General features: G+C 42.8%; 1 protein-coding gene across 1 annotated transcript in view; it reads right to left on the bottom strand.

Annotated features, from left to right (window-relative positions):
• Window positions 1-17,512, bottom strand: part of DISP3 (dispatched RND transporter family member 3) — a 98,144-nt gene extending 80,632 nt beyond the window's left edge. The window contains exon 1 of the mRNA XM_075839358.1: window positions 14,188-17,512. The gene's annotated coding sequence lies outside the window, so the exon portion shown is untranslated. The remainder of the gene's footprint in view (window positions 1-14,187) is intronic.
• Between the last annotated feature and the right edge of the window lie 3,782 nt (window positions 17,513-21,294).

Raw genomic sequence — 21,294 nt, forward strand, 5'->3', positions numbered from 1 at the left:
TCCATAATTCTCTGTTGATTCGTTACTTTGTACTTGATTGGCAGAATTTAGAATTTTAATCAAGTCTTCATGCACCCAGACCCCGTACCGATCCGCCATTCTGGCTGCCTCCGTTGCAGCGGATGTTTTGAACGGTATGCAGTAGTTGGAGCCAGATGCAGATAGCTCCAACCACTGCATAGTGGCCATTCGACAGAACTGCAGCTCTGCTCCTATTCACTTGAATTCTGGAGAACTGCAGCTCGGCTGCTATTCTTTGACCGGAGCCATCTGCTTCCGGCAATATCGTCCGGTGCCCAGAGGCAGCCGGAGTGACCTGCACCGATCATATACTGATGACCTATCCAGTGGATAAGTCACCAGTTGTCAGAACGTGGCAAAACCCCTTTAAGAAGAGTAATTCAATGTGTGTGCAAAGTGACGTAATTTTCTATCTAGAGTATGTCTATATAGAAGATAGAAAATGGTGCTGAACGGTAGCCCTAAACTTTTAAAAGGGTTGTCTAGGATTAGAAAAATATTGCTGCTTTCTTCACAAAACAGCGCCTCACCTGAACACAGGTTGTGTCTGGTATTTCATCTCAATTCACTTTAATAAAGTTGAGATGCACAGCCTATGGTCAACCATGTTCTTCTAATCCTGGGTAAATCCTTTAAAGACAATATTAATAGTAGTATTTATGGTGTTTATACGGCTAAACTGGAGAAAAACACAAAAATCTGACTTACAATTCCCATATTTATGTCTAGCATCTCAATACCAGATGGAGCCACAAAAGCACAGCATTTACGTGTTGCATGCACCAGGACCTTCCGGCAGATCAAAGTGGACAGATTGCTAGTCCCACATTGGTCCAACATATTCCTCCTTTCTATTACGGCAAACATTAGGAATATATTCCATTCTCTATTCCACTATCAGAGCCATAGACGACACAGGGATATACAGCTAATTGAATATTGACCAGAAACGTACCAGTCCATTAAGTGTGCAATGAACACCGTGCACATTGTTCTACATGGTCAATATATACGGCAGTGCGAGAGGTTCTGGCAGTGGAGTCCAGCACATTAGCAGCGCCAGCAGGAAATTATCAATAAAAAATTGTAATACAGTATTTTCCTTTAACTACATAGCTGGAAAACCCTTTTAAGTCAAAAACATAAAACAATAAAATATTTCTCCTATGAGATGGAAAAAAATTGTACTATTCTATGGTGCTAGTAAAAGGGGCGGAGCTGTGACTACTTCTAAATCCTTTTTTCAAGAAAGTGGTTGTCACTCTTAGTAGGAATAACAAGTCACTAAGTAAGTGAAGCCCTTTTCAGAGACAAATCCAGGAAACAGCCCTAAATGTGACTATTCCGACCTTCAGATATCAAGTAATGAGTCGTATCCTGAATTCTAGTGTTTCAGGGTTTCATTTGCTTTGTCTTGTGACCGGCAGGAAGGAAAATCTCACCTAATATAAAGACGAGCTGCGAATTTTGGGCAGTGACCTATACATGTTCATTCAATTGTATGAGGTGAGGGTGCCGACGTATTATAATATAGCGTTATTATGGAAAGGTCATGTGATCAAAGACCAGAATAATCCCTAGAAATCAAGGTAATACTGGCTGAGTTCTGATGTGGAACAATAACAAACCACTGACCTTTTACATCAAATGCAGCGCCTACTGGTCCCCAAATTAGGCCTGAAATATTATTTTTGCTTTACAGCTAGTCACTGGTCAGCTATATTTTAAAGGGGTATTCCCATCTCATACATTTATGGCATATACAGCTCTGGGACCCACACCCATCTTGAGATCGAGGGTCCCCCGACCCCATGCCTGCCAGGTGAGATGGCTTTTGGCCGCCGCATCTAGACAGAGACTCTAGAGCAAGGGGGTTGGGATTACAAAAATATCCGTTACGCTCAGTCACTTCTATCGGAGTTACAGATACAGATTGGTTGTTTCCGGAACCCGACCACCTCTACACCGATTCCTTTCCCGGCAGTCAGTGGCCATCTCTTCAGGTGGGGACAAGGTCATGGGACATGCGAAATATGTGCGGGTGACCAGAGGTAGGACCCGCATCTTTTAGACATTCATGGCATATCCTATGTATATGCCATAAATGCCACTCACCTCCACATACAGGGGGATCCCTAACTAAAATTGTGTTTTAGTCGTAGTTAAAGGGAAACTTCAGTGCAAACCATAGTTTCCTATGAGAATTCTAATCATGTTTTTCTTGTAGGTTTTTCAATAATAAAAAAGCAGGCAAAATATGGTTGAGCTGTTACAGGAATGCATTGGTTGACTACGGTAAAACTTTTCAGACCTGCGAATGCTGCTGTTGGCTAAATCTCCTCTAAGCAGCATCCTGTTTCTGCAGATGATGTAAAGTTGTTGGTAACCAATCCTCTCTGTCCCTCCTGAGAGTGGGCAGAAGTTTCCACAATGCCTGTAACATGCATGCTGCTGCACAGGACACAGTCTCCAGCATCTCCTGTGCCTTGATCCTGCATCTATGGTTTTCCAGTATTTTGCTCACAATTTGAAATTATTTATATAAAGATAGCTTCTTACAGATGTGATCTGGACACACTACCCTATGTGCTGCCTGGGCAGGGGATCATGGGACATGTATTTACTAGAGCTACTGCCCGCAGACAGCGATTTCTACAGTCAGGATGGTGACATAAAGTTGAACTATTCACTTCTAAAAAGGAAGTTACAGCTGACATAGAGGGAATACAAAATTACTGTGTAAAGGATGTGCCAGACACAGCTTCTGTGTCGACGCCCGTGGGTAATCAGTCTGCACCTGTTCCTAAGTCTGAGAGAGTGACACGATCTTCTACCAGTCAGGCTGGGAGGCTGAGGAGTGGTAGAGCCTATCACAGCCTGGCCAGACGGAGCTAGCTCCCGCCCTCTGTCTATTTATACCTGCATTTCCTGCTCCTCCTTTGCCTGTGATTCTTTTCTGTTTCCTGGCTCTGCTGCTCCTGCTATGATTATTGACCTTGCTTCATTTTTGACCCTGGCTTTACTGACTACGCTCCTGCTCTGCGATTTGTACCTCGTGCACTCCTGGTTTGACTCGGCTCGTTCACTACTCTTGTTGCTCACTGTGTTGCCGTGGGCAACTGCCCCATTTCCCTTAGCTTCTGTGTACCCTTGTCTGTTTGTCTGTCGTGCACTTATTGAGCGTAGGGACCGTCGCCCAGTTGTACGCCGTCGCCTAGGACGGGCCGATGCAAGTAGGCAGGGACTGAGTGGCGGGTAGATTAGGGCTCACCTGTCTGTCTCCCTACCCCGTCATTACATACTGTTATAATGTGGGCAAAGTCGCGAAAGGTGGGAATGATTTCAAATGTCTGCATGTGGTTTCCCTTTGAATACGGCAAGGCCTTCTTAAAACAGATGTCCCATCTATAAACCACATCCAATACAACATCCAAAAATTCGTATTCATATTCTTCAAGTAGAGATGAGCGAATTTCCCGAAATTTTTTAAGGTCCGATTCCTTCAAATCACCCGTTTGTTTTTATTCGGTCCAAAAAAATTGTCCGCGAAACGCAAGTGTCCCGATGGTCCTGAGAACTCAAGTCTGACTCGCTGATGTCTTCTAGGACTGTAACTTACTGGTAGCATTTCCTGGTTGGGCTTTTTATAGTGGATTTGAGTCATACAAATGATTAGATATGATATAGGGGGGGGGGGGGGGTGGATAACCGCAGTACATTTCTTGAAGACTGTCTGCAGGTCATTATAGAGAGCCCGTCTGAGGTCATGTGATCCTTTTTCTAATTTGTAAAATGTCGCGAACTCCAAAAGTTTTGGATATGTCCAAACCTGAAACTTTTTGTTAGTTCGGACCGAGTTTGATTTGTGTAGAATCCAATCGCTCATTTCTATCTTCAAGGATTCCCAATCACTATTAAAATCAACCGATCCAGCGTTTGTTAGTGTCCCTGCACATCTACATATAGCCTTTATTTTGGATGGTGCACATTAATATGCACTCTGAGCGCTGGCAAGAGGGAGCATTGAAGAGTCTGGGAGGTGTTGGCACAAATGACAAGATTATGTATCAATTTATATGCGTGTTACATTTTTAATTCACATTATATTCATTACTTTTACCAATAATAATTACATATTGTCACTCATTTTATTACTCGTCCTTGAACTCCGATACAAGGTAATAAGAAGGAATAGTCGACTAAATGTAACTTATAAAACACCCGATACAGATATTTATTGTACCGCAACAGAGGAAAAAATCCTTCTGTAACAAAAGCTGATTCTAAAAGTTGTTGTCTGCTTTGGACAGTCCCTAGAATAGTCCTCAAGCTATAAGATGATCACAAGAAGTCCCACTTGCTGGGTCCCCCACTTGTAATCTGTGAGGTAATCTGGCAGCAAGTGTTCAGTTTTCATGCAGCGCCACCACAGGTGGAATAAAGAATTACACAGTTCTCATTATATAAATGAGCTGTCTGTATAATATATGAACAAGTTGAGTTCTCCAATGAGAAAGCTTCTCTTTGCCACTCTGCGAGTTGATGGTCTTGACCCCCTTTTATTTACCATATAGGATGCTTAATAATGGCCTTTCTAAACTACCCCTTTAAGATAAATACTAATGCTTTATGAAGAGGGTTTTGCCAGATAGAACAGTAGGGTATTTATTGATCTGTATTTTACAAAAAAGGAACCGCAATGGGGTTTGACAGTAATGCTAGATTATGGGAAATTGTTATTGGTGAATATCTCCTTTGTATATAAATACATATCATTACTGGATACAATTCTTACTAGAGAAGTGACACTGTCCTCATGGTAGAGACTATTAAATAGAATTGGGGTTTATGAACTATGTTCCTTTAAGGTTAAATGTCCTCCAGACAACAAATGACAGGGGAAAACCAAACTTTTGGGTCAAGACTCTAAATGGAGTGAACAGTAAAATGGGTAATACGTCAAATAGGGAACCACATGTAAAATGACTTGACACCACTGATTTTAGGGGTTGTACAGTTTAGAAAATCCATTTTCATACACCCTATTAGTGACGTCTGAGTTAATAGAGGGAAGTCAGCTGTTTCTGGATCCTCTTCTCTTGGCCAGAGTGGAGAGCAGTTACAAAGAGAGTGTCTCTTTGTGGAGAACCTGTCCTGTCCTGTATTACACAAACACATTGATTTAAATGGGCATGGTGTAATGCTTAATTTCCCCTGTGGCGGCGTTGCTGGGAAAATAAACACTTACTGGCAGGTTTTGCCACAGATTACAGCTGATCACTGCGGATCTCAGCAGGGGGATACTTTCTGATCAGTTTGTTGTTAAAGGACCAATTTAACAAGTAGGGTTTATCCAAAGTAGAGAACTCCTTTAATTTAGGTTACTCCCTGGTTTTCATGAGGGGTGACACTTCCCCTTTAATACATGCCGATTTTTCTACTAGAAGTCTGCAGAAAAGATAATGACACCAATTCCCAAGTAATCCTATTGTACTTTAGATTCTATGACTCCCCAGGAGAAATGTGTACATTCCGTTTTTGATAAGTCCATAATTTGGAATCTAAACAACTTGTTTTATGACACACATTTTAAGAAGTAAATCTCCGCTCCGACTAATATTGGCTATAGTCAGCACATCTATCATCCCATAATAAATCTTTATCTCCTTTGTCCTTTTCCTTAGTTCATTTTTACCAAGTGCAGTACAGAAAAAAAAAAGTGTCTTTATATTATGGATCTATTAACAAGCAGGCTATCAGCTGTTGACGGATGTTATTACATGACTTTTTATTTTAATTATGGTTTTTGCGAGTACCCAGGACAGTCTGATTTACTAATCCCTAATCTTTAACACATCAACATCCAAACAGTCTGAATACCAATCCCTTTAATGGATGTTCATGTGTTACACTGGGACGCAGTAAGGTTTTAAGAACATGTTAAGAAAAAACTGGATCCATCAACAGCATTTTGTTAATGGTTTCCAGGTCCAGGGTATTTTTGATTGTCCGCCTCCCCAAAAAACTGACCACAGGGTGTCCTCTAGCTGGGATCCTTAGCTATCAGCTGTGATCTGCATGGGAACCTGACAGCAAGTGTTTAATTTCCCTGCAGTGCCACCTCCGGGTCCTCTAGAGAGAGACTCTTTGTCAAGCTGACAGGGCATGCCGGGAGTTAACACTACTCTCCCCCACATGCACACATTTTTTGGACTCTAAAAAAGTCAAAAGCACTATAATAAAAAAACCTCTGCGTGTATCTGTCCAAATGATGGAGAGGTATTTAGGGTTTGTCATAGACTCCCCTGATTGCATTCACGAAATAATATTTTTTTACTGTAGACGCAGGAAACGACTAAAGAACCGCCGAGAACTTGTGTAAGAAATAATCCATGTGCAATGGAGATTCTTTTTTTCTGTTACTGAATTGGCAAGTGAGGTAAGAGTGACATATTCTCCCCTTAAAGCCCTGATTGTACGGGGGAGTAATACATTCGCTTGGATTATCCCTAGCGATGTAGTCACATGCAAAAATCACAGCAAAACCTGTGTGTACTTACATATGTTCCAAGTCACCTGCATAAACATAGATCTAAATTATAAAGTTCTAGTTGCTTCCAGGCACCACTAGGGGGAGCTTACTGCATTCAATAATAAACCAGTATGCAGTAAGCTCCTAAGCTCCCTCTAGTGGTGGCTGCAGGCAGTCATAATATTATCATGTAACTATGTCTATGCAGGGAATTTGGAGCTCTGTATCAGAAAAATTTAGCTCTGACCGCTATAAAGATTTAATAAGAAATTTGTCAACAAGTTAAACTGAAGATTGACATTTACTTGAAGGTTTATTCAAAGAGGACAGGTCACCTCTCCTGACATGTCTATTTTAGTAAATACTTGTTTTCCCCATGAAATGACAATTCTGAAAATATTTTCTTATAATTCAGCATTGGGCCATTCCTCTGCTATTCCTCCTAGAAATTTTTTAATAAATTAACAACTGGGTGTTACCATTTCCCTTGCCAAAGAGGCGTGTCCCTACACTGTCTCACTCTGTCAGCACTGATTGGACATTGTCAGACTGTGTAGGGACACCCCCCCCAGCTGGTAACGCCTAGTAGCCAATTTATTCATACATTTCTAGGAGGAATAACAGAGGTATGGGACAGGTCCTCTTTAATAAGAGAAATCTAAGACAGCACTTACTCGGCCACCTCTCCAATGAAATCCATGATAAATAGTGATGACGTATTCTGTATTAGGCTGGATTGTGACACTTTTCATGGATTGTTCTATGGATGAATGGAACAGTTGGTCATTTCCCTAAGACGAATGCCCACAGGATACTCCGTGACTATTAGGTACTATACTATAGGTTTATAATGAGTTACTATAATGGGCTGCTGTTGTGGGATTTGACATTATGCCAATCAGTAACATTAATAGATCACACACTGCTTTAATTTCCAGAAACAGCACCACACTTGTCCATAGGCTGTGTCTGGTATTGCATTTCAAGTCCCATTCAATTGAATATTGCAATACCAGACATAACCCATGGAGAAGCGTGGCGCTGTTTTCGGGGAAATAAAGCTGACCCTTTTGTCTAATATCATGCAGCCTCTTTAATGATTCTATTTTATATCAAGGCGTGAAACTCCAGCTGAAAAATGTACAAAGGACAATAAAACACAGAGGTGCAAAAATAATCAAGTATTGACCTTTTTTGGTGCCAGTATGATGGCACGCTCTATAGTTGGCATCCAAAGACTACGGCACACTAACACTTGTATGTTAGAACTATGGACACTTGAGGAGCCAGAAGAATCAGGAACTGACCCTTTTAGGTGGCAGTAGGACAATACACCGTGTAGCCAGTTTCCTAGTACCATGGCACACTGGCACTTTTGTATTAGAACTATGGACATTTTGGGAGCAAGCAGAATCGGGCACTGACGTTTTTAGGTGCCCATTGTAAGACACACTTTATAGTCTGGATCATAGGACTATGGCACACTGGCACTTGTATGTTAGAACTATGGACACTTGAGGAGACAGAAGAGTCCAGCAGTGATTATTTTAGTTGCGAGTAGGACAATACACTGTGTAGTTGTGTTTCTAGGACCATGGCACTCTGGCACTTTTTATTAGAACTTTGAGCATTTGAGGAGCAAGCAGAATGGGGCTGAGCTGCAATACCAGACAAAACCTACGGACAATGGAGGCACTGTTTCTCGAAACAAAACATCAGATGTTTTTCTAATCTTCTATCTCCCCAAATATTCTGTTATTACATACAAGAATTGCCTTACTGTCGACCTGTGTTTAAAAAGCAGCGATCTCCATGTAAATATCTTGTATTCCATCCTTGAACGTAGATAATAAAACATCCATCCTGACGACCTTGTACAATCAGTCATTATGGAAACTTCTTAGATTAGACTCGTAGACACGTAAATATGACAAAAACATCACTTTCCGAACCTTCCTGGAGTCTCGTTCTATTATCCGCGGCACAATGAACAGTATAACGCCTGTCAATCATCCGCAACGGCCAATAAAAACTCTGTAAATTAAGGCCATTAAGGCAACTGCCCGGTCGTACAGTCACCTTGGATATGGTGTCCTCTGTGAATAACTATATTCAGTTCTGACATCCCTTCTCCCCCTAAAAAAAGCCACCAGTGCAGTCCTGGCAGTTGTCATGCTGACAGATTCCGCCCTGACTTACTGACTACTACATCCCTTCAGGGGTAATAAGGTTATCTGACGGCTGTAGTTAAACTCCAGTACAGTCTATATGAATGGAGAGGGCAGGGCACAACTGGTGGCGGGCCAGAAGAGAAGCCACCGGGGAAAGGAGGATTGGTGAATATTGATGTCTTTAGCTCCCTCTAGTGGTGGCTTCAGGAAGACAGAAGTTTATCATTTAGCTTAATGTCTATGCAGTAGGTTTGGAGCTCTGTATAAAAAAAATGGAGCTTTGACTGCTATAAATAAATATAATAAAATTTAAAGGAGTACAAAACTGCAAAGCTAGTTTAGTCTAATAGTACTAAAAAAATAAATAAATAAAACTGGCCCATAACTTAGTGCCCTGTCAGATGATGGGGTGTGGGCTTAATGATCCCCTGGGCTTTTTTTGTCAGTTTGCTCCAAGACATGGCAGGGTTACATGTCCAGAACTGTAGGAGGGTGGCCTGGGCACAGCCAGCAGATAACCCCTGGGACCCGGTGAGAGCAGAGATATAAAAACCACCTAGATAAAAAGTTATAGCCGGTCAGTTGGCGCCCTCCAAAAAATGGTAAATGGAGACTGATCATAGGTAGTGAAGGGGTTAAATGCGATTTTTCTTCCTAGAATTATCACCTATTGACGCATCTGCATAGAATTGGATTAAATCTCCTGTATGTGCAGCAAACACAATGAAGCCGGTTTATAAGGACAAAGGCGTCCATTGCAGTCACATTGAGATGGACAAAGGGCTGGCACTTGTATGGCAGGGGATCTGGGCACGCCAGCCTGGCACCTGGCAAGGTGTTAATTGCAAAGGCTAAAATGTGATTATGAGGGTGATGAGTGAGAGGTGGTCAGAACATGGACTGGCAGAGCATTAATATGCATGTCACTCCGTATATAAGACACGAGCTCTGCATCGTCTCCACATCAGACTAATACTCTCCACTGTGGAGTAATGAGGTCAAACACTGGATTACACGGGGATGTGGGCATGGTGCCCCGTCAGGATGGGGTCACTACTCATTCTTACAAGAAATCTAGGGCTGTACAGGCAGATGGGCAGAAATAATGGGAGAGATGGAAATGAAAAAGGCATTTCCCCGCATGTAATAGATGTCAGGACAATTTGTGCTAAACACATTTTACACGGGCAGCAGATCCACTGCCAGGAAAATACCAGGGCACTGCCAGAGTGGGGTTTCCTATAGTGAATTGAGAATAATGACACTGTTAGGATGAGACAAGAACTAAACACCCAGGTGCTCATAGAAGCAGACATTATATCCTGAGACATTATATCCTGAGACATTATATCCTGAGACATTATATCCTGAGACGTTATATCCTGAGACATTATATCCTGAGACATTATATCCTGATACATTATATTCTGAGATATTATATCCTGAGACATTATATCCTGAGACATTATATTCTGAGACATTATATCCTGAGACGTTATATCCTGAGACGCTATATCCTGAGACGTTATATTCTGAGACATTATATCCTGAGACATTATATCCTGAGACATTATATCCTGAGACGTTATATCCTGAGACATTATATTCTGAGATATTATATCCTGAGACATTATATCCTGAGACATTATATCCTGAGACATTATATCCTGAGACATTATATCCTGAGATATTATATCCTGAGACATTATATCCTGAGACATTATATTCTGAGACATTATATCCTGAGACATTATATTCTGAGACATTATCTCCTGAGACATTATATCCTGAGACATTATATCCTGAGACATTATATTGTGAGACATTATATCCTGAGACATTATATCCTGAGACGTTATATCCTGAGACATTATATCCTGAGACATTATATCCTGAGACATTATATCCTGAGACGTTATATCCTGAGACATTATATCCTGAGACGTTATATCCTGAGACATTATATTCTGAGACATTATATTGTGAGACATTATATCCTGAGACATTATATACTGAGACATTATATCCTGAGACATTATATCCTGAGACATTATATCCTGAGACGTTATATCCTGAGACATTATATCCTGAGACGTTATATCCTGAGACATTATATTCTGAGATATTATATCCTGAGACATTATATCCTGAGATATTATATCCTGAGACATTATATCCTGAGACATTATATTCTGAGACATTATATCCTGAGACATTATATTCTGAGACATTATATCCTGAGACATTATATCCTGAGACATTATATCCTGAGACATTATATCCTGAGAGACACTTTAATGATATATTATACTGACATTCTATACTCTGATATTATATTGTGACATTATATCCTGAGACATTATATTCTGAGACATTATATCCTGAGACATTATATGCTGAGACATTATATTCTGAGACGTTATATCCTGAGACATTATATTAAGACTTCATATTCTGAGACATTATATCCTGAGACATTATATCCTGAGACGTTATATCCTGAGACATTATATCCTGAGAGACACTTTAATGATATATTATACTGACATTCTATACTCTGATATTATATTGTGACATTATATCCTGAGACATTATATTAAGGCATTCATTATATCCTGAGACATTAAATCTTGAGACATTATGAGATATTATATCCTGAGACATTTCACTGGGAAATTATATTATGACATTATATCCAGAGACATTACATTGAGACATTTTGGGCTGGGACATTATATTGATATTATATATTATATCCAGATGCTGTAAATGTTTAGACGCCTGTATAATAGCCTCGGGTTAGATTATTTAAGCAAAAACTTGACCTCAGGTCTTTATTGATGCGTGGAGGGGGGGGGGGGTGGTAAATTCTGCTTATTGGATCTACCCCTCCATGAAGCAGTGATCGCCCCCCCCCCTACACCATCCATGTGGCTCTACAGACAAAGGAGGCTGCACTTTCAATATCACAAACTTCCAGTATTGCTGCAGCTCAATATCTCTGTGTCTATAGTATTATCTATAGTATTATCTATATTATTATCTCTAGTATTATCTCTAGTATTTTCTGTATTATTATCTCTAGTATTATCTCTAGTATTATCTCTAGTATTATCTCTAGTATTTTCTGTATTATTATCTCTAGTATTATCTCTAGTATTATCTATAGTATTATCTATAGTATTATAATATATTATCTCTAGTATTATCTCTAGTATTATCTATAGTATTATCTCTAGTATTATCTATATTATTATCTCTAGTATTATCTCTAGTATTATCTCTAGTATTATCTCTAGTATTTTCTGTATTATTATCTCTAGTATTATCTCTAGTATTATCTACAGTATTATCTCTAGTATTATCTATATTATTATCTCAAGTATTATCTCTAGTATTATCTCTAGTATTATCTATATTATTATCTATAGTATTATCTCTAGTATTATCTCTAGTATTATCTCTAGTATTATCTATATTATTATCTATAGTATTATCTCTAGTATTATCTCTAGTATTATCTCTAGTATTATCTCTAGTATTATCTATATTATTATCTATATTATTATCTCAAGTATTATCTCTAGTATTATCTCTAGTATTATCTATATTATTATCTATAGTATTATCTATAGTATTATAATATATTATCTCTAGTATTATCTCTAGTATTATCTATATTATTATCTATAGTATTATCTCTAGTATTATCTCTAGTATTATCTCTAGTATTGTCTCTAGTATTATCTCTAGTATTATCTCTAGTATTATCTATAGTATTATAATATATTATCTCTAGTATTATCTATAGTATTATCTATATTATTATCTCTAGTATTATCTCTAGTATTATCTCTAGTATTATCTCTAGTATTGTCTCTAGTATTATCTCTAGTATTATCTCTAGTATTATCTATATTATTATCTCTAGTATTATCTATATTATTATCTCTAGTATTATCTCTAGTATTATCTCTAGTATTATCTCTAGTATTATCTCTAGTATTATCTCTAGTATTATCTCTAGTATTATCTATATTATTATCTCTAGTATTATCTCTAGTATTATCTCTAGTATTATCTATAGTATTATCTCTGGTATTATCTATATTATTATCTCTAGTATTATCTAGTATTATCTCCGAGTAATAGATATAGACATTCAATTATGATATAGTTACCCCCTATATACATAAAACAAAAATGCCAATATGCAGCATATGTGCATGTATGGGCAATATAAGGGGTAACTCTATGGATAAGTGTGAGTGTATGAATGTATGTATGAGGGTAAAAGGCAAAACTATATGTAGAAGTTTGTGTTTATGTAGATATTAAGGTTAACAATATTAAATATTGATCTGTGTACATTATACATACAATAGTACATACATTAATTACTGCCTAAACCCCCTATACATATACATACACTGTCCATACAGTTACACCTATAACCTCATACATACACTTATACATATAATGTGTCTCCTATTCTGCTATACATTCATACATCCACAAACACACTATACTGACCATCAAAGTTGCCACCTATATCCTCATACATACCTACAATTATATATACAACTGCCCACTATTCCACCTATGGATATACACTCACACTTATACATAGAAAGTAGTTGCAACCTAAACCTTCATACACATACATACTTATACATATAGTTACTCCATAAACCTTCATACACAAACACACACACACACACACACACACACACATACACACACACACACACACACACACACACACACACACACACACACATATATATTTAACCCCTTTATCCTCCTACATGGACACAAATACATATATTTACCCCCTGTACGTTCATTTATATAACACATACATATAGCTACCTTCAATACCCTCATACATACACACTTAGATATATATATAATTTTACCTTATACCCTAATACACAGACACAAATATATATATAGTTATCCCTGAACCATCATATACAGTATATATACCACATACATATAGTTACCCCATTACCCACATACATAGTTATCCTTTTTAACCTCATACATAGATCCTTATACAAAAAGTTACCCACTGAACCCTCATATATACACACATGCATATAGTTACCCTGTATGCTTATATATACACTATATAGAGTTATTCCCTATACCCTCATACATATGCACACTTATACAAATAGTTGCCCTTAAAGCCTCAAACAGACGCACATACATATAGTTACCCTGTACCTTATACACAGATACACATATATATATTTCTATAGTTATCCCCTATACCATCATACATACACACTTGGACATCTAGTTACTCCCTATATCATCATACATACACTTATACATATAGTTGTCCGAACTTTCACACATTATTCTTCTTCTTTATCCTGATTTGTATAAGGAATGATCCAACTCCAAAATTACAATCACCTCATTTATGCAATAAGAAATCCCCCTTGTCCTTACCTTGAGCAGGGTGCTGTGTGGGTGCTGCTGTGGGCTCCCTGCTGGATCTGGTGATAGAGTAGAGCGCCAGCTCCCTGCCTGTCCTGCTGCTGATCCCTGCCTGCCCTGCTGCTCCTTACTTGCACACTGCTCTCTCTGTCTGCACACTGCTCTCTCCCTGCACACCGATCTCTCTCTGTCTGCACACTGCTCTCTCCCTGCGCACTGCTCTCTCCCTGCACACTGCTCTCTCTCTGCCTGCACACTGCTCTCTCCCTGCCTGCACACTGCTCTCTCTGCCTGCACACTACGTTCTCTGCCTGCACACTGCTCTCTCTCTGCCTGCACACTGCTCTCTCTCTGCCTGCACACTGCTCTCTCTCTGCCTGCACACTGCTCTCTCTCTGCCTGCACAGTGCTCTCTCTCTGTGCCTGCACAGTGCTCTCTCTCTGCCTGCACACTGCTCTCTCTCTGTCTGCACACTGCTCTCTCTCTCTCTCTCTCTGCCTGCACACTGCTCTCTCTCTCTGCCTGCACACTGCTCTCTCTGTCTGCACACTGCTCTCTCTCTCTCTCTGCCTGCACACTGCTCTCTCTCTCTGCCTGCACACTGCTCTCTCTCTGCCTGCACACTGCTCTCTCTCTCTCTCTGCCTGCACAGTGCTCTCTCTGCCTGCACAGTGCTCTCTCTCTCTGCCTGCACACTGCTCTCTCTCTGCCTGCACACTGCTCTCTCTCTGCCTGCACACTGCTCTCTCTGCCTGCACACTGCTCTCTCTGCCTGCACACTGCTCTCTCTCTCTCTCTCTCTCTCTCTGCCTGCACACTGCTCTTTTTGCCTGCACACTGCTCTTTTTGCCTGCACACTGCTCTTTTTGCCTGCACACTGCTCTCTCTGCCTGCACACTGCTCTCTCTGCCTGCACACTGGCTCTCTCTCTGCCTGCACACTGCTCTCTCTCTACCTGCACACTGCTCTCTCCCTGCACACTGCTCTCTCTCCCTGCACACTGCTCTCTCTGCCTGCACACTGCTCTCTCGCTACCTGCACACTGCTCTCTCCCTGCACACTGCTTTCTCCCTGTACACTACTTTCTCTGCCTGCACACTGCTCTCTCTCTCTCTCTCTGCCTGCACACTGCTCTCTGCCTGCACACTGCTCTCTCTGCCTGCACACTGCTCTCTCTGCCTGCACACTGCTCTCTCCCTGCACACTGCTCTCTCCCTGCACACTGCTCTCTCTCCCTGCACACTGCTCTCTCTCCCTGCACACTGCTCTCTCTGCCTGCACACTGCTCTCTCCCTGCACACTGCTCTCTCTCCCTGCACACTGCTCTCTCTCCCTGCACACTGCTCTCTCTCCCTGCACACTGCTCTCTCTGCCTGCACACTGCTCTCTCCCTGCACACTGCTCTCTCCCTGCACACTGCTCTCTCTGCCTGCACACTGCTCTGCCTGCACACTACTATCTCTGCCTGCACACTGCTCTCTGCCTGCACACTGCTCTCTTTGCCTGCACACTCCTCTCTCTCTGCACACTGCTCTCTGCGCCTGCACACTGCCTGCACACTGCTCTCTGCCTGCACACTGCTCTCTGCCTGCACACTGCTCTCTGCCTGCACACTGCTCTCTGCCTGCACACTGCTCTCTCCCTGAACACTCCTCTCTCCCTGCACACTGCTCTCTCCCTGCACACTGCTCTCTGCCTGCACACTCCTCTCTCCCTGCACACTCCTCTCTCCCTGCACACTGCTCTCTCCCTGCACACTGCTCTCTCCCTGCACACTCCTCTCTCCCTGCACACTGCTCTCTGCCTGCACACTGCTCTCTTTGCCTGCACACTCCTCTCTCCCTGCACACTGCTCTCTGCGCCTGCACACTGCTCTCTGCCTGCACACTGCTCTCTGCCTGCACACTGCCTGCACACTGCTCTCTGCCTGCACACTGCTCTCTGCCTGCACACTCCTCTCTCCCTGCACACTCCTCTCTCCCTGCACACTGCTCTCTGCCTGCACACTCCTCTCTCCCTGCACACTCCTCTCTCCCTGCACACTGCTCTCTCCCTGCACACTGCTCTCTCCCTGCACACTGCTCTCTCCCTGCACACTGCTCTCTCCCTGCACACTGCTCTCTCCCTGCACACTCCTCTCCCTGCACACTGCTCTCTCCCTGCACACTGCGCTCTCTGCCTGCACACTGCTCTCTCTGCCTGCACACTGCTCTCTCTGCCTGCACACTGCTCTCTCTGCCTGCACACTGCTCTCTCCCTGCACACTCCTCTCTCCCTGCACACTGCTCTCTGCCTGCACACTCCTCTCTCCCTGCACACTCCTCTCTCCCTGCACACTGCTCTCTCCCTGCACACTGCTCTCTCTGCCTGCACACTGCTCTATCTGCCTGCACACTGCTCTCTCTGCCTGCACACTGCTCTCTCTGCCTGTACACTGCTCTCTGCCTGCACACTGCTCTCTCTGCCTGCACACTGCTCTCTCTGCCTGCACACTGCTCTCTCTACCTGCACACTGCTCTCTCTGCCTGCACACTGCTCTCTCCCTGCACACTGCTCTCTCTCTCTCCCTTCACACTGCTCTCTCCATGCACACTGCTCTCTCTGCCTGCACACTGCTCTATCTGCCTGCACACTCCTCTCTCCCTGCACACTGCTCTCTCTGCCTGCACACTGCTCTCTCTGCCTGCACACTGCTCTCTGCCTGCACACTGCTCTCTCTGCCTGCACACTGCTCTCTCTGCCTGCACACTGCTCTCTCTCCCTTCACACTGCTCTCTCTCTCCCTGCACACTCCTCTCTCCCTGCACACTGCTCTCTCTCTCCCTTCACACTGCTCTCTCTCTCTCCCTTCACACTGCTCTCTCCCTGCACACCGCTCTCTCCCTGCACACTCCTCTCTCCCTGCACACTCCTCTCTCCCTGCACACTCCTCTCTCTGCCTGCACACTGCTCCGTCTGCTTGTATAGGCTTTTATGTGGCGCTCTCCTTTGTTTTGATCTGGGCTCCTACCACTCCGCTGAATGACAGAGGGGGCGAGGCTCCTTCATCCTGGCATCAGTGCCCTCCACAGGGGCAGCAGCAGCAGCGGCGGCGGCCGGGGGGAGCTGTCCGTGGTGCTGAGCCCGGAGGAGGCTGCACGGAGGAGCACAGGGCGCTGGATCGTGCAGCAATGAATCCTCCCAGCGCTGCCAGCCTGGTACAAGCCCTGGTATATATTCTGCTGCCACTCACTCCTCAGCTGGTTAGGGAATTGCAGGGCAGACCGAGGGTACTACATCACATGAGCCCCCATGCCCTGTGTGGGCACAAAGCCCAGGGTGGAGGAGAGGATGAGACTGACAGCAATCCGTCTGGAACTCTGCACTCTGCTCTATCCCATGCAATGAATACAGATGTAGCAGAGCAGAATTTGTCAGGTAACTCTATGGGTGCTGCATTATTTATACTTTGTGACAACACAGCTCATTAGGTTTCATCCGTTGTCCTTTATGTAAAACCAAAGCCATCCCTAGGACATGTGTCAGCTCTACTACATGTGACTAACTGAGCTCTGCTACATCTGACAAACTGAGCTCTGCTACATTAGACAAACTGAGCACTGCTACATCTGACAAACTGAGCACTGCTACATCAGTATGTAACCCAGGTTTCTAAGTTGCCTAGCGATATTAGGATGGGATGTATAACTGCATAACTAGGAAGATTTGCTATTCAGTCATGGGAAAAGCTGGGTGACAGTCCATGGTGCCATGTTGGTGGTCACCCAGCTTTATCATGGACATTGAACTCAACAGCTAAATAGAATTATTTTTTTAACAATTTGGCAGAAGAGGGTGACTTATAAGGATGTTAACATTTTTATTTATTTTTTATTTTAGAGGGAAATCCTGTATTTTCTAAATATTAGATTCTCGATAACTAATGGCCACCTTTACAACACTCATAGGGGATATTGTCATCCAGCTTTCCAAAGATCAGAAATGACTGACACTTCGTCCCCTTTCTCCTAATTTTCTGCCTATTTATCGGTGTCAGTCTTGACTTCAAATTTTGCATTCTATTCAAAAATTATGTGAGAAGAGATAGAGAAGTGTTAATTTAAATGATTATATATAATGTTAGACTATCCAGTAAAAAAATCTGCATCCATGATTATAATCTATAAAGACTCCAGGAAGAGCTGAAAGAGCAACATTTTGGTGCAATTTAGGGGCCTGAAGGGTGCTAGGGACAAAGCCTGTGCGTAGAGCTCAGCGGAGGGACGCCTCATCCCCATCCTGAAAAGTCCAATGCAGCAAAATACATCCTCTGCAGATCTACCAATCCCATAGAAAGGGAGGGTCTGGGGTAAGGGTCTCCAAAAACACAGAATAGGGGCCCCATGGTTTGGAAAACAAATTTTTAAACTCCATATTATAGACTTAATAGAGTTAATAGATGGAATTCTATTATAAAGAGCGTCTCTCCTTCTGGAGGACCAGACATGTCCATACATTACACGAACAGCCCATTGATTTCAATGACAACTGTGTAATGCTTCATCTTCCCTGTGGGGGCACTGCAGGGAATTTTAACACTTGCTACTAAATACTTCCACAGATTACAGCTGATTGCTGGGGGTACTAGCAGCAGAACACCCTGTATTCAGGTTATTTTTGGGGGACCCTTCAAACAGAAAGAGATTGCTCAAAGTGGACGACCCCTTTAAGGGAAAGGAGTTCGCAAAAGAGCCCTCATATATGTATAGAGACAAGTGCTGAATGAATGAACCTTCATGTGGGCTCAGAGGAAGGAGATGACTGGACCCATTTGATGATTTTTGTGCAAATATAAATAATAAGGTAGAACTGTCCCTGGGTAACTTTTCAATCCAGGCTGCTGTTGCTATGGTTACAGTAGTCTCCGTGGTCAGGAACGTTCCTCAGGTAGTCTCTGCGGGCAGTATAGAGGACACAGCTGTATAGGGCGGTCAGCTGTGCGGATTTTCTGGGACATTCCCTCTTTTTCATTATTATGGGGTCCTGTAGGGATTTCATTTTTGTCCTTGTCATTTTCTTCTTATAGATACGAAAAAAAATTAAGTAAAAGGTCAAATTTGTCACATGGTATTACAGGGGTGCGTGGACTTCTGGAGTTCTTTCTGTATGTCCACCATAGTAACGTACATGGTCACCCACAACATTTTATTTTACATACTAGGATTCGTCAAAAGTTGTGCACCCCTCTTAATTCCTCGATTTCAGCTACACCCTTTTAGAGCAGATCCATGCAAACTCCATAGCCCGAAGTGAGCAGGATCAGGGTCATCTCAGTGACTTTTGACATGGCACCACTGCCATAGAATGCCACCTCCAAAATAAGTCCCATTTCTGTCCTGGTAGAGCTCTCCTGGCCAAAAGATGTGTAAACATCACCACAGTTGAGTTCCAAACTGGAGACAAGGTCAACCCAAGAACTATTGTTGCTAGGATAAGCTTTATTGATGGTGGTTTCCATGGTTGAGGAGCCACACACAAGCCTGAGGTCACCATGAATGATACCAGTCATTTCCCGCGCTGGTGTGACGCCACCACCATTGGGCTGTGGGGCAGTGGAGATCTTACTTCACCACCTCACGATCTGATGGAGGAATTTAGGTTTGGTGGACGTCAGGAGGAACCTTCCTACCCCAATGGGTAGAGGCAATGGTGAAGTTCTGTGGAGGAGAGATAATAGCCGGGGATGCTCTTCATGGTTTGGCCGATGGAGGGAGATCGTCTGCTCCAGCGTGCAATGCTACTCTAGAGGATTGTAAACTTTATGGTAACTGTAATGATAGGGGTAGGGAAACGGACAAGTGAGCCCTAATCTACCCGCCACTCTGTCCCTGCCTACTTGCAACGACCCGCCCTAGGCGACGGGGTACAACTGGTCGGCGGTCCCTACGCTCAGTAAGTGCACGAGACAAACATACAAGGGAATATAAAGCAAAGGGAAGGGGCAGTTGCCCACGGCAACACCGTGAGCAACAGAGTGGTGAACGAGCCAAGTCAAACCAGGAGAGCACGAGGTACCAAACGCAGAGCAGAAGAGTAGTCAGAAGGCCAGGGTCAGAATGGAGCAGGATCAAATAGTCAGAAGCTGTAGCTGGGCCAGGAAACCACACGGAAAGAATCACAAGCAAAGGAGGAACAGGAAAGGCAGGTATAAATAGACAGAGGGCGGGAGCTGAGTCTGGCCAGGCTGCGATAGGCTCTCCCACTCCTAAGCCTGCCAGCCTGAGTGGAGGAAGCTGGAGTCAGTCTCAGAGAGATAGACTCAGGTGAAGACTGATTACCTATGGAAGTTAACCCCGAAGCTGTGCCTGGCAGATCCTTTACAGTAACAGTTTGGGGAAGACCCTTTCATGGAGCCTTCGGTGAGCCAAGTGACGTCTATGAAGAAGTGTTTGGCCAATTCTGTTGTGACGGCAGTGGACTGCTCAGAGATCTCAACCCCCTTGAAGACCTTTGGAATGAATTGGAACATAGACTGTGACCCAGAAATGATCACCCAACCTATCTAATGCCCGAATGGGGGACTGGACACAAATCCCCACAGCTGTGTTTCAAAATCTAGTGGAAATCCTTCCCAGAAGATAAGAATGTTATAACGGGGGGGACGGGACGGACCTCATGCCTGTCCATGGACGTGATTAATGTCCAATGGGAAATGATAGATGAGATGTGTCACTGTCTGTTTACACATGGCTATGTAGTGTTCATGTTTATGCCCAATTGTATGATAATAAGTTTTAATCTTAAAGGGACTGCCCCCATATAAAGGGGACCTATCACCTCCCCTGACATGATGATATTTAGTAAATACTTGTATTTCCAATAAAATAGCAATTCCGGAACATATTTTCTTATAACTTTGAATGGTGCCGTTCCCCTATTATTCCCCCTAGAAATGTATGAAAAAATTGACAACTGGGTGTTACCACTCAAAGGGGCGTATCCTTATACAATCTCATTCCGTCAGCACTGATTGGACAGTGTCAGTCTGTGTAGGGACAACCCCTAACTAGTAACACGCAGTTGTCAATTTCTTGATACATTTCCAGGAGGAATAACAGAGAAATGTTTCAAAGTAAAGT

This window comes from Rhinoderma darwinii, chromosome 10 (genome assembly GCF_050947455.1).
Source record: "Rhinoderma darwinii isolate aRhiDar2 chromosome 10, aRhiDar2.hap1, whole genome shotgun sequence".
In the NCBI taxonomy this organism is placed as follows: Eukaryota; Metazoa; Chordata; class Amphibia; order Anura; family Rhinodermatidae; genus Rhinoderma; species Rhinoderma darwinii.